We start from the raw sequence: 13796 nt of genomic DNA, 5'->3' as shown, positions 1-13796 counted from the left end.
AAAGCATCCTAAAAGCATCCTAAAAGAAGGGTAAAGTTTGATGCGTCGCCACGGCAACAGTTTCAAAGATATCAAGAATCCATTCAAAGGTCTACATCTGCCGTATGTTTACATTATACATATGAAGTTTGAAGCAAATCGGGTAAAAATAAAAGGGTGATATCAAAGCATTTTGAAAGTGACACACTTCCTGCTGCCAGTTGGTGGCGCTATAACTTTGACTCACAATAGTCACATCCATGTGATCGTCCTCTTACAGCGAACACACTGCTGAAGTTTCATCAAGATCAGTTAATGTATGCTGAAGTTATAACACACTTCCTGTTTCACGTTTCTCGCCATGATTTCGTTTCCTCGCCACGGACAAACCGTTCGAGATATAAAAAATCCCCTCGCAAACTTTCATCCTCAATGTCTTGACTTCACGCTGACCGAGTTTCGTCGAATTTGGATCAAAGCTCTAGGAGGAGTATTTGACATTCCATTGCGAGCGTTTTACAAACAAACCTCAATAGCCGACTTCCTGTTGGGCTGGGGTAAAAAGTAAGAGTGTGAGGTATAGATGAAACGATGAGATCAACATGTGTACCGAGTTTCATATTATTACATACAAGCGTGTTTGAGTTATGGACCAAGTGTTCGGACCCCGTTCCAGGGGGCGCTGACGAGCCGCCCTACCACGCCCGGGTACCAGCTTCAGCCCGGCTCTGATGGCCGCGGGTTCTGACCCGTGTGCAAAGTTTCAAGAGTTTTCGAGCACGTTAAGGGCCCCAAAAGTGCCAAAAAGGTAGTAAAATAATAATTATTATAATAATAATAGTGAAGAAAAATAATCCCAAGGAAAACAATAGGGCCTTCGCCCTTTCAGGGCTTGGGCCCTAATAATCCCAAGGAAAACAATAGGGCCTTCGCCCTTTCAGGGCTTGGGCCCTAATGAATAAGGAAATGCATATTCATACCTGTACAGTAGAGGGCGCAGCTTGTAGCTTGTGTCAAAGTATTGCAAATTTGTATAATATTATGAGTTTGCATTTAATTTTTTTTTTTTTCATTGATGATTGCTGAATCTGTTTTAGCATAATTTAATTCAACAGCCCAGGTCAAGTTAATGATACAAGCCATTTCAGGGATGGCCAAAATTACGATTTAAAAACAGTCAGAGATAGAAACGTATCTTCACATTTACTGGTAAATCGTCATATTATGGGTAGACTACTTGCTAATTCTAATAAATATTTCTGTTTGTATTATCCCAACACAAAACTTAGGTTGTAACATAGTACAATAGAACTGATCTAAATTGAATAGAAAACAATTAAATTAAATGAAGTTTGGAGATTAAAACGGATGTGTAGGTCAACTGAAACAAATAGTAGCCTAGTAACTTGAATAGAAGTGAGAACAGCAAAAAAAAAAAAAAAAAACAGAGAAGTGAAACATACAGAATAGAAAAGGACAACAAATGAAACTTACGGAAATGAAATAGGAATAGAATACTAAATTACAGAATAAAAGAGCAGTTAAGCATAATTTACAGAATACACCAATGTCAGTAAGAAATGTGGTGACATGAAAGTGTCATGAAATAGAATTGAAATGAAACTTGCTAAATGGAATAACACTGAAGTGCAACTTCCAGAATTGAACTGAAGTGAAACAGAACATAACGTTTTGAACTGAAGCAGAACAGAATAAAATAAAATAGAAGTGCAGTGAAGAGAATAGAATAGAAGTTAGATAATGTAAAACTGAATAGTAAAACTTAAAAATATACTTAAAAATTATAATAGATAGTGGTAAAGTGCAACAATAAAATAGAAGTGTTGTTAGCCTTTCTTATATAATAGAGCACAATAGCATAGAAGTGAGGTAAAAGTTGTAACATTGAATAACACTGAAAATAGAAGTGTGGTGAAATGCAGAGAAACAGATTAGAATATTGATGAACTGGAAAAAAAACAAGAAAATACAAGTTTGGTGAAATGTACAAACAAGAGAAGACATTATAATACAAGTGAGGTGAAACTTGCACTGGAAAAGTGAAACTTACAGAATAGAACTAAACTGAAACATTTGAATATTAGTGTTCTGAGAAATAGAAGTGTGGTGAAATACAAGAGAATACATAGAAGTGAGGTGAAAATGGCAATATACCGTAGAATAAAATTGAATTGGAACATACAGGATAGGACTCAAGTGAAACAGAACAGAATATTAGTGAACTGAAACAAATCAGATTAAGTGTAGAGGAGTATAGTGAAATTTATATTATAGAGAATAGATGAGGTGACGTGAAATAGAATAGTGAGACCTTCAGAATTTAATAGATTAATAGATAATTGTGAAGGACAACAGAACAAAATAGAAGTGATGTGAATCTTCATTGAAGAATAGAGCAGAATAGACTTGCAAGTGAAATGAGATGTGCATGATAGAATATAACTGAAACTCATCTTTCTGCATAGCCTTAGTTTACTCTTGTCTCTGAGAATGTTAAAGTTATTGGCCTGTGTGAAGTTCTCCGCCCTCTTTTTCGAGCATGCTGGGATGTGTGTGTAACTTTCACAGGTCTGGAATGGCGTGTTAAGGAGCGCGCACACGCACACACTGACGCGAACAGAACACACACATCACTCTCTATAGTCGCGCGCGAACAGCTCGCGTTGGTGTTGCGGTGTCGTGCAAGAACACAACAGGAGCTCGACCTTGACAGTCTGGGACACCATCCTCATCCTCATCCTCAGCGCGTGAAACTCAGCTGGCACTTCCTGGTAAGAGTTTAACATCATTCCCTCCTGTCAACTTCAAAAACTGTATGTCACTTTTCCTTGTTTATTGTCACTCAACAATGATATTTTGAGTCGGTAAGGCAATGTGTAGCCTATGCGCTAAATGTTATACGAGGTTATAACAGAAAAGGCTGAGGAAAAGTTGACCGAACTTTGGGCTAGTTTGCGTTAGCGCGCTAGGCTAACGCTGCTGTGGCACTAATTTAGCCGAGACAAACTTTCAGATTATTTGATTCAACACTAAAACATCTTTTATCCAGTCAGACATTCACTTACGCTGTTTCAAGAGTTAGTTTTGAGCTGTTTTAAGAGTGTTGGTTGTGTTTCCACTGCTGTGACATGGCACGGTTAACGTTAGTTAGAGCATTGTGGCTAAGCTAACGTCTGTCAGTGTGACACATGCAGTAGAAATGTTGAGGGAAATTCACTCCTAATTTATCTGACATTGGCCAAATAACCTTAAAAGCTAATAACAAAGGTATTTAATGCTCTGGTCCTCTTGAGAAGTCATAACTAAGCTTTGTATGTGAGTGTGAGGGATTTCTTACTTTGGCAACACTTTCCAGCTGTTGACAGCAACGCGTTGTTACATGTTTGGGTTCATGATGGACCTCCTCCATAATGTTCACAATGATACAAGTGAACCAGGGGACAAGTTTAATATCACGTCTTTCGGTCACTTATATTTTTATAGGCCTATGTTAGAAGTTATTAGAAGTTTTTGCATTGTATTTTATACATCCAGTGAAATTACTGTGGAGTCAGGTTTAGAATGACGCTGAACAATGAATCATCACAATATTTTAAATACATTTGTTATTCAAACGTCGAAATATAGGTCTTTTTAGCTTGTTATAGCAAATATTTCACCCCAAAATTGTTCATTCAGTCACCCTCGTGTCTTTCCAAACCTAGCCTATGTTATTTTTTCTGTGGAAAACAAATATTAGAATGACAGATTGAGGGAGGCACCTTTCAGTGATGGATGATGCAATGAAAGTGAGTTTCACAGAAGAAAGAAATTCACACTGGATGTAGCTGGCAACATGAATGTAAATAATGACAATTTTCAGGTTTGCAAAATATGATGTGAACATTAAATCATTTTAACCTGTTAACTGTCCGTGTCCCTCTATTTTTTTTCCCTATAAAATATTTAATATATAAATAATCAGCATATATTAGGTATTCGATCTGTCGAAAGCTAAAACACTCAAAAGTCATCATGTGAAACCTGTTTAGAAAGAAATGGTACTTTATAACTTTTTAGCAGGTTTCTCCCCAAAGTGGGCGACATCATGTTTCAAATTCGTACAAAATTTACTACACCATAATCTCATCTTTTACTAATATTGACAAAAGTCATATTGTTGCAAAGGTCTGAGACTCAAGGATGAATATTTGGCATAGATAGAAATGATATTTCTATTTTGTGATGTGAAATTTTGAGAATTTTATTTTGTAATATGATGGGAAAATAAGGTGAATAGAATTCTTGCATTAATTGAATAAACTGAAATGTGGAGTGTGTAAATGAGGCCATTGTGACAAGTGACAGGATGATCGACAGGCCAGTTTATGGTGACAGGAATTATCCAACAATGGAGTTTGTTAAAGACGCAGTTATGACATTGTAGTATGTCCCCAAACTTGCCTAATCTTCTGCTTCACACTCAAAAGTGTACTTTTTCTTCAGTAAAAGAGTACATACTTTAGTAGGGGAATTTTTTATATTCCATGCAGTAAATCGAATGATATTTGGCTGAAATTACCATCAACCTCAAACCTCAAAGTGGTCCGATTAACAGAAAATTTGAATTAAATGTTGAAAATGTTGAACAAATGGTCTCAACTTCCTTTAAAAATGTGTATTAAAATGTCTTTAATTTCTTTATTAAAACAAAAAAATTGGTGTAATTGTGTTATCCTAAATATCTATTAATGTAATTCAATCTAATACATTTTTTGTCTGTCTCATTTGACATTTCAAGTTTCATCATTAAATCATTCACTCAACGCTCTAGACATCATATTGGCTGCTGAAAAAAAATAATTTTGGTCATATGCTAAATGGAACATTTACAGACTTTTATTTTTTTAATATTATAGTATTTTAATATTATAATCAGTAATATTAAAGTATTTAATATTATAATCACCATTAAGGTGATTTAAATATACCCATTTTATTTGTAGGCAATATTTTATTTACCCTCATATGTGTCCTTGTGTCCATTTAGTTTTATTGTCATTATTCAGCAAGTAATCTTGACATTTATATAAGGCTGATCTGGCACAATTTGAGTTCTTTTCGCAAGACAGAAGTGTTTGTGAAATTTGTCGTCCTTTTTGCCTTTAGATTTCCCCAGGAAATGAACTCTTTCATAGCCTAATTACCCAATGCATATGCCACTGTGAACACAGTAATGGAGATGCTGACAGCCTGCGTTTGTCACAAAATATGAGAAAAAACAAACAAATATGCACTGTGATCCAAAAGAACATCCTTTTCGTACGGGTCGCTATCGGCATTTGTTACGTCCTCACTGCAAACGACACTTAATGTTTCGCACAGGATGACTTGGAGAGAAGGCAAGAGGCCGTGTGTTTTGAAAGCCTGTCTCTCTTAATACGCAATACCCGAGTGTTGCAAATAGCCGGGCACGCCAGCCTGGCATACTAACACTCGTCAGCTTTCCGCTGAGTTTCTTCGGCCCAAGGGCTGTCGAGGTCTGTGGCTGGAGTGAGACGTAACACCCCCTCGTTCTGGGATCTTCCGCGACAGGACCCTGCTCTCTGCATTCAATCAGTCAGGGAAACAAACAGCCTGCTCGAGAGCTGAAGGCGGAAGCTGTGGCGCTTTTTTGTTTTTCAGAAGTCACGCCAAGCTGGAACTCTGAAACCTTTGGTGGTGCCTTTGCAGGGCATCGAATAACAAAAAAAAAAACTTTACACGTGCCTGAAGCCAAGCCTGGAAGCTCGTGGGGCGTTTGAACTGCTCTGGAAGGTCTCGAGAAGTGGGGGGGGGCGTAAACTGAGGGCGAGTGCCACCATACTGTGAAGTCCGGGCGAGTGGCCAGCATCGTTGACAGTTTAACAGTGAATATTTTACAGCACAGCATACTGCATGCTGTAAACAGGGGTGAGCTACATAAAGGCTGTTTATCGTATTTGGGAAGCCTTGAAAAAAAACAGCATCTTTAAGCCCCGTATTAGAATAAAGCAGATGGCTTGGGCCAGTGTGGCTCGGGAAAAAGCCGGGGATGAAAGCAGGCCAGTTTCTTTGAACAAGGAGTCTGTCACGTTACTATCTCTAGGTCTCTGGGTCAAACCGTGCGTTTTTTACTCTGGCTTCGGCCAAAAATATCCCAGGGAATCTCATTGATATTGATGTTTTGATGTTGCAAGCATTTTGTCTGGTTGTTAACAGGCCAAGCGCATTTTAAATGCACGGTTATGATATTCAAAGTGTTTTTTTATCTGTCATTTGTCGTGAGCATTTGTCGACCATTAAAAGTACAACAGCAAGACTAGGAACACAAGACTGGATTTGGGTAGGTCTTGATGATAAAAGTAACTGAAGTAATTATTTTATTTTCTAAAACATGAACATTATTGATCCAAGATCAGCTTTAAGGACTGGCATTTTGGCAAAACTGTAGCTCCTTTAAGCAGCCAATTTGGATTGTGATTTATGAAGAAAAGTTAGCTTTTATTCAGCAATCATTTCCAACTTGATCAGTAAAGGCAACGGATTGCTGTGCTGTCTTGTGCCTTTTAAAATGCAGTATTAGCTAATAAACCTCCATATATGCATGTGATTTATTTGTACTCAGTAGAAAATAGATTTTCCAATTTGATTCTGATTCTCAAGCTCCTTATTCGTTTTAGATTTGATTCAGGTTCAGGCCCTGTTTACACGAGAATGCCCGCGGGTGAAAATGCAAAAAAGTGACACCAACCTCCTGAGTGGAAATCTTAAAAACGCTCCACCGCCGTGTTCCCGTGTAAAGGTAAAAACGCAAAAGTCTGCTTGAGAGTGAAGGTTGTAGGCAGGCGCGTGGACTTGGTGTTGTTGTGTGGCAGTGCTCCACATTGCCACCTAGCCGCCTGGAGTGCATACTACATTGAATATCACACACTTCTGCGTTACCATATGCACGTGGATTTCCCACCCAAAACGCTCGTCTAAACACAGAATAAAAAGTGATAACGGAACGCCACTTTTTGTGTTTTCTCTTCAGAATCGTTTCTGTGTAAACATAGCCTCAGTTTTGGAGTATAGAGTGGTGCAGGTATGACATCCCTTTGTTGGCCAAAACACGGAAGCAAGTTAGCATTTTAGCACTTCCGGTTCCATTGTCCAAGTCTATGGGTTTTTGATTAAATGGCTTAAATAAGGTCTGTGGTGAACATAAGCTCAAGACACTTTCACGTTTTATTGTACGACTTAAAATGGTACAAAACTCTTCAGCACGTCTACTTTGTAATGCTTCCAAATGCTCACAAATCACCCCAGTCCTTCGTTCGCTCCACTGGCTTCCCATGCAGTTTAGGGTGGAGTATTAGGTTCTGCTGTTCATGTTCAAGGCCATCAATGGTATGGCCCCAGCCTACCTCGCAGAACTATTGTCGGTCTATCAACCAGTCGGAACCCTGCGCTCCTCTGAATACACCTCTTTGGTGGCTCCTAAGTTCAAATATAAGAAGTTTGGAGGTCGGTCATTTGCCGTCCAAGGCCCAAGCCTGTGGAACGCACTTCAACCTCACCTACGAAGTATTACTACGTTTAGTACTTTTAAATAGCAGTTGAAAACACATCTATTTAGACAAGCTTTTAACATGTAGCTTCCGTCTCGATTCAATTGCTTATTATGTACACTTATGTTTTTATATATTGTTGTCTATTGATGTTTTTACTGGAAAGCACCTTTTGGCTGTTGTAAGGCACTCTACAAATAAAATTTGATTGATTGACTGATAAAATACATCAGTATTACCCCACTTGTGTTTTTTTTCAAGCTGTTATGTGTTTTGAAAAGGGTGGTTGCTAACAAGTGGCTAAATGGGCAGTCGGGTATATTAAACGTCATCACGCCAAAAAGGTAAACTCAGTCCGCTTTTACAGCCTCGTTATGTTTATAATTGTGCTTTTATAAACTATTTACTACTTCAACGTTACCATCACTTCCGACAACTAGTTTAAGTCAAGCAACCGTGGTGTTGTTCGTTAAACTTTATAGCCTACCTTTAGCTTTCTACTTGCGACTGCATTTAGGTCATCTATGAAAATTATCTTGGACAAAATGTTCAAACTTTTGTTGATCACAGACCTTGTTTAATTTTTTGCGGTAATCCAAGGCCTATTGGAAAATCCTATTGGGTTTTTGTGGAGGGAAGTGATGCTAACTGCCGACTCGCCGCCGAGTATAAACAACATATTTTTTGTTGCATTTCCCTGTCTAAATAAAGTTCAGTTGGAATTATTCGGCTTTTAAGAACAAGCAGAAGACATGCCGGTTTCTCCCGTAGTGGGCGGAACTAATGCGCAAACCTCAATTTCATTGGTTGGCTCATCTCGTCTTTTACCTTCCCTGTTTTAATTTCAGTAAATCAGTTCAAGCGATTGTTGATAACGTGATTAATGAACCCAGGTCATCAATCCTGGCTTAGTGCGTTAGTATATTGTGATTTAGTACTAGTATTATTATCTTTTTATAATAATAACTAATCTATTACTATGATCTATTTTCATCACCAATCCTTAGTTCAGTTAAAATGGCAAAAATGCATTCATACATGGTTGGCAAGTTTTAGTTGTATTTGAAGGTCTATCATTAAACAGTGCTTGATTACCATAATATCATAACATAATGCTTGATTGACTAGTGTTAAGAGTGTACAGATATTTAAAAGCTGTTCCATTTTACCAAGATAAGCTGATTTGCCAGACTGATATACTATATAATGTGTATGATTCCACCATATATAATAGTATATCAGTCTGGCGAGTAAACAAAACAATTACAAGCCAATAGCAATTCTGTTTCTGTGCGCCAAGGTGTACCTAGAGGTTTGGTAAAATCGCTGAGAATGGGGATGCAATGCAAGCCCTAAAATCTTTGTACAACTACAGCGTTTTTCCCCAGCACCCTTATCTCTCATGAAAAGGGCAGATCCTTTGCGGCCCATTAAAGATTCACCAAAGACATTCTCTTTAAGTTCTGCTCTGTGTTCTGAGGAAGAAGCACTACTAGTAGATAGTGGAATGAGATGGTTTGAGTTTTACAGATGTATTTTCATGAAAGGGGTGAAGGGCAATTGATGAATAAGCATGGAAGGGGCTCATAGAAAGGGAAGTACCTAATGGTAGATGGGGTGGAGAATAGACCTCTCAGGGTTTCTGTGAGCTCCTCACTGCATGAACGGCCAGCATCAATATACGGCCCCACTGAGCGCCCCATGATAACTTCCGTTCAACCTTTCTGCACTATGGCTTTTAATTGACACCAGTTGATTAGTAAGGTTGACTTTTATATTATTTGGCAAATATGACAAGACTTCTTTAAAACAAATTAGTAGACTAGTTGTTCAATCAACCTATCAAGCAGTTGATTTTAAAATCAATAAGTCATTTTGTTAATTGCTTGTGTTTTTGAACAGTACATGTTTATGTGGACTGAACTTTTTAATCGATACTTTGTTGTATTGAATGAAATGTTGCCCAAATATTGATTAAAATAGTAAAAGTTTCATGTAGATTGATTTTTTTAAAAATGTATAATAGATCTATAGAATTAACTATAACACCAGAATATTTGGTGAAATAATTGCTTTTTCCAAAAAATATTTGATTAAATGTTTATTTTACACATCCCTAATTTTGGCATGGTTTTTAGAATACATTTTAGATATCACATCTCTTTGCATGACCAAAGTGTTGAAGTAGTTAATTGGCTTGTATATCATTACGCTTTGCAGAAAAACACAAAAATGTTTCTTTCCTCGACTGAATTGTGATGTTGACGATCTGTCAAAGGCCGCAGAAGAAATCGTGTTATGATATGCGTCCGATTATTGCATCATGAATATTCCAGAGAAATGAAGCATGATCAACATCTGTTGTTTTGGTTCTGCGTGATACAGAGCATAACGGTAATAATGTATCGTGCGTTCAGTGATTGCTGGGACGCCACTGAAATCGTTGTCAAACTTTTAGCTGAGAAGAAAGGGCCCAGGAGCTAGAGATGGAGGGATGTTCACTGTAGGCTTCTATTAGCATGATTGGAGCTGGTGGGCTTGACCTCTGGCTGCGGCAAATAAAAGGAATTTAGGCCCGAAGTGGAAGTTGTCACATCCCGTCGCGGTCAGAGGTTAGCTGTGGTCAGTGAGATGGCTTAGTCCTCATTAGACCACGTGACATGGGGTCCACCGCACGTTGGGTCACGGGTCTTCAGGCCACATGTAACAAGCAGTTGTATCATGCAAGAAAACATTTGTTGGCTGTGAAATATTAGCCTTGATGTCTTCTGAATACACAGCCGCATCCAAACTAAATGATAACAGTAACACATTTTGTATTTAGACTAAGCTTTTTTTAATTGACACTTTTATCAGTATTGATTAAAATATAAGAGTTGGGAAAATGGTTAGTTTGTTGATTGAACTGTTTATTTTATTGATAGCATTCAGTATTGAATCATGTATTTCACACAGTTTCTTGGGTAAAATAGTCAATTATTATTTGGATTGAATTTCATTCTTTTTTTTATGTGTAATTAGATATTGTAGTCTTTGTTAAATTACTTATTTTGTACACTGTAAACAGATATTTTCATGATTTGTAATCACATTTTTTTCTTTTGTCAAATCAACTTAAATAATTTATGTAGTTCAAATAACATAATAATTTGAGTTTCTGATGCTTAAATCAATCTCCTTCTTTGTATTAACTCAATTTTTCCAGTTCAATGAACTTAAAATTTGAAGGCAACCAGATTACTTAATTTTTTTTAAAAAGTTAAATCAACATTTTTTTTTTACAACGAGTGTATAGACTTAACTCTATTGAAATCTGTCCCTTTTATTAAATGAAAAATGACGCACACGTATAGACACATGAAATATTGCACACAAATATTAGATAAAACAGTACATATTTATTTAACATTTTGGGTAAAATAATTAATTCTTGTTAGATTGAAACTGATAATTTGAAATTGTAATATCAATTGTAATTGTTATTTTTTTGTACTTAATGAAATTGCGCAAATATTACGTGAAATAGTAATTTTTTAATTTACTTATTTTTCAGTGCTACTTGGAGTTTAAATAAAATATAAGAATGCTTACCAGAATTTGTTTTCCACTGAACTTATTTCCACTGAGTTGCAGTGTATTCTGGGAAAATTACATGCAGTGCTTCCTTAGAACTAACTGGGGCCAGAATGCAGTGCTTTCCTTAGAACAACCCACCCCCTCAAAATCAGATTAATGTCTCTTATGCTCTGCTTTCTTTAGAAGTCAATCAGGAAGTGATATTGATTTACTTGACAACTCACTGAATCTTTAAAGACATACACTCTAAAAAATGCTGGGTTGTTTTAACTAAATTTTGGGTCAAATATGGACAAACCTAAACGTTGGATTAAAATTGCAATTTAAAAATGTAACCCAATGGCTGGGTTTGTCCATATTTGACCCAACATTGTGTATTTTAGTATATCAAATGATTTTTTTGTAATGTGAGTTTGAAGAGTTTGTCTATGGACTGTGCATATCAACCTGTTTGACCAGATATTAGGTTGTCATGTAAAAGACATAATCATTGTTTATTGTAGAGTGAAACGTCTTGGTCTTAACCCTTGTGCTGCATTAGATTTTTAACACCGTTGAGTGCATTAAGGACCAAAAATGGCCACATATTAAACATTGCCTAAAATATTATATATTATTATTATTTTCCACTTTTACCAAGTTAAATCTTTTAACCAGCATCAGTCCTCATCATAACTACCAAAAATGTATTCAATTTCAGGATTTTAACCCTTTTAATTACCAGTTTTGTTTGCGAAACCATCGATTTGTATAAGAGGAAAAAACACAAAAATTCAATTATTTTCAATAAACTAAATGCAAAGAGAAAACTTTAGATTTGGATTATCACAGTCCCACTTTGCAAAAAATCCCACTTAGCGCGTTAGAGACCAAAAATGGCCATCTATTAAACATTGCCTATTGCCTAAAATAAGGTGCATTTCCACCCATAGGGAATAAATATGTAGTGACGTCATCTGGTGGAATACACTATATAATGCAAATATAATGCTTTTGCTTCAAAATGAAAGGATGTTTGTGCAAAAATCATGTTTCATGTATTACTGACAGCCTCAGATTTAAACAACGTTTTAATGGGTTTCAATGGGCCATTTTTGGTCTTTATGGTGCTGAGTGTTACTATTTGATTTACACAGTGTGTGTTATACATATTTTGCAAAATGGGATCACATTTTTTACATGCATCCAAAAAGTCACAATTTTGCCAAATTTCATACCATTTGCATTAAAACAGCCAAAATAGTCAAAGAAATTAAACTGCAAAAGACCAAAAATGTCCCTAATGCAGCATAAGGGTTAAAGGAGAACTCCGGCGAACAATGAACCTTTGGTCTAATAAAACATCAGTACATAGTCAACCGTTCTCTGAAACTTGTTTTCATGATAATCGAATGTAAAGAGTTTTATCTCTAAAAACTGTTTAGCGTATAATGCTAGTAATGGGGGCATTGAGTAAGTAAAAAGAAATCGCTAGTTTATACCACTAACAAGGCTCAAAATAGCCCCACACTAACGCAGTAACATAATGAGGCTCCATACATACAAAACGAAGCATTGAGAACTTTGTAAGTGTACAGACCGTTTAATAAGAAGATATTTTATGAAGACAGTTCACTTCGCGTATACAGACAGGAGCCATCTTAAAAAATAGTCTCGATAAGTCGAACCACGAACGTCGTGCTGAGTGATCTGAACTCTATGAAGTTCAACGAACTTCTGAACTGTATGAATGGCGTTCGGGGATCGACTTATCAAGACTATTTTTTAAGATGGCTCCTTTTTTTTTAAGATTTTTTAACATATCACCAGAATGATTGACACTTAGGTTGACCAATAGTATAGACTACCCACCCGGAAAAAGAAAATCCTCCGCTATACCTTTAAGCCCCGTTCACACTACAAGCGACAAAGCGACACGATACCATTCATTTAAATTGGGAGTGGGCGTTTTCCAGCGAAATGCACGACAGCGACCGTTGGCGACCGGTGGGGCGTGTCTGGCGATGCGACAGAGTTGAGATCTATTTTACTTTATGCAAATTAAGAGCAACTTTTGGGAGCAACGACCAATAGGAGTGAAGTCAGTGGAGTGCGTCACTCTTCAGTGTGAAGTCTGACTGAGGCACGTTGAACGAGAAGCTCATTTTAGCAGTCAGAAACTGTCCTATAATTTATGATATTTCACCGTGTACATACAGTGGTATTCACCGTATTGACTCCGTGCCTGATTCTGAATGGTTTTGGGAACCCAGATACACCGGTATTTGCCCGTTTGCTGCAGTTAAATAGCTGCGATGGCAAAGAGCACTCACTGTTTCTCGTTCATCTTTAATATTATGCATTTTATGTACTGATTAGATTTATATTTAGACTTTTCCTTTCAAAATGTTTGTTTGTAGCAGCAAGAAATCGTATTTGTTGTCTAACATAGAGTAACATGTCATTCACAGACATTACTTGGGAACCAGTAGTGGGAACTCCCTCCAGCGCAACCACTGGCGAACTTTAGGCAGTTTGTTAATGTTGAGTGACTACTTTTTTTGTTTTACTAATTTTGGGCTGTTTGTTGGTTATACACAAGATATATTACATATAAAATTATATTTATTTATATAAGCAGTATTTGTTGAGATAGATAGATACGATTGATAGATAGATAGATATGATCGA

The 13796-nt window shown here is 36.8% G+C and overlaps 1 protein-coding gene across 1 annotated transcript in view; it reads left to right on the top strand.

Annotated features, from left to right (window-relative positions):
- Nucleotides 1-2569: 2569 nt before the first annotated feature.
- The window catches only part of nek7 (NIMA-related kinase 7), a 67115-nt gene continuing 55888 nt past the window's right edge, over nucleotides 2570-13796 (top strand). The window contains exon 1 of the mRNA XM_039668727.2: nucleotides 2570-2771. The gene's annotated coding sequence lies outside the window, so the exon portion shown is untranslated. The remainder of the gene's footprint in view (nucleotides 2772-13796) is intronic.

The sequence above is a fragment of the Pimephales promelas genome, chromosome 2 (genome assembly GCF_988280905.1).
Source record: "Pimephales promelas chromosome 2, fPimPro1.hap1.1, whole genome shotgun sequence".
Lineage (NCBI taxonomy): Eukaryota > Metazoa > Chordata > Actinopteri > Cypriniformes > Leuciscidae > Pimephales > Pimephales promelas.
This window is presented reverse-complemented; position numbering and strand designations above follow the sequence as displayed.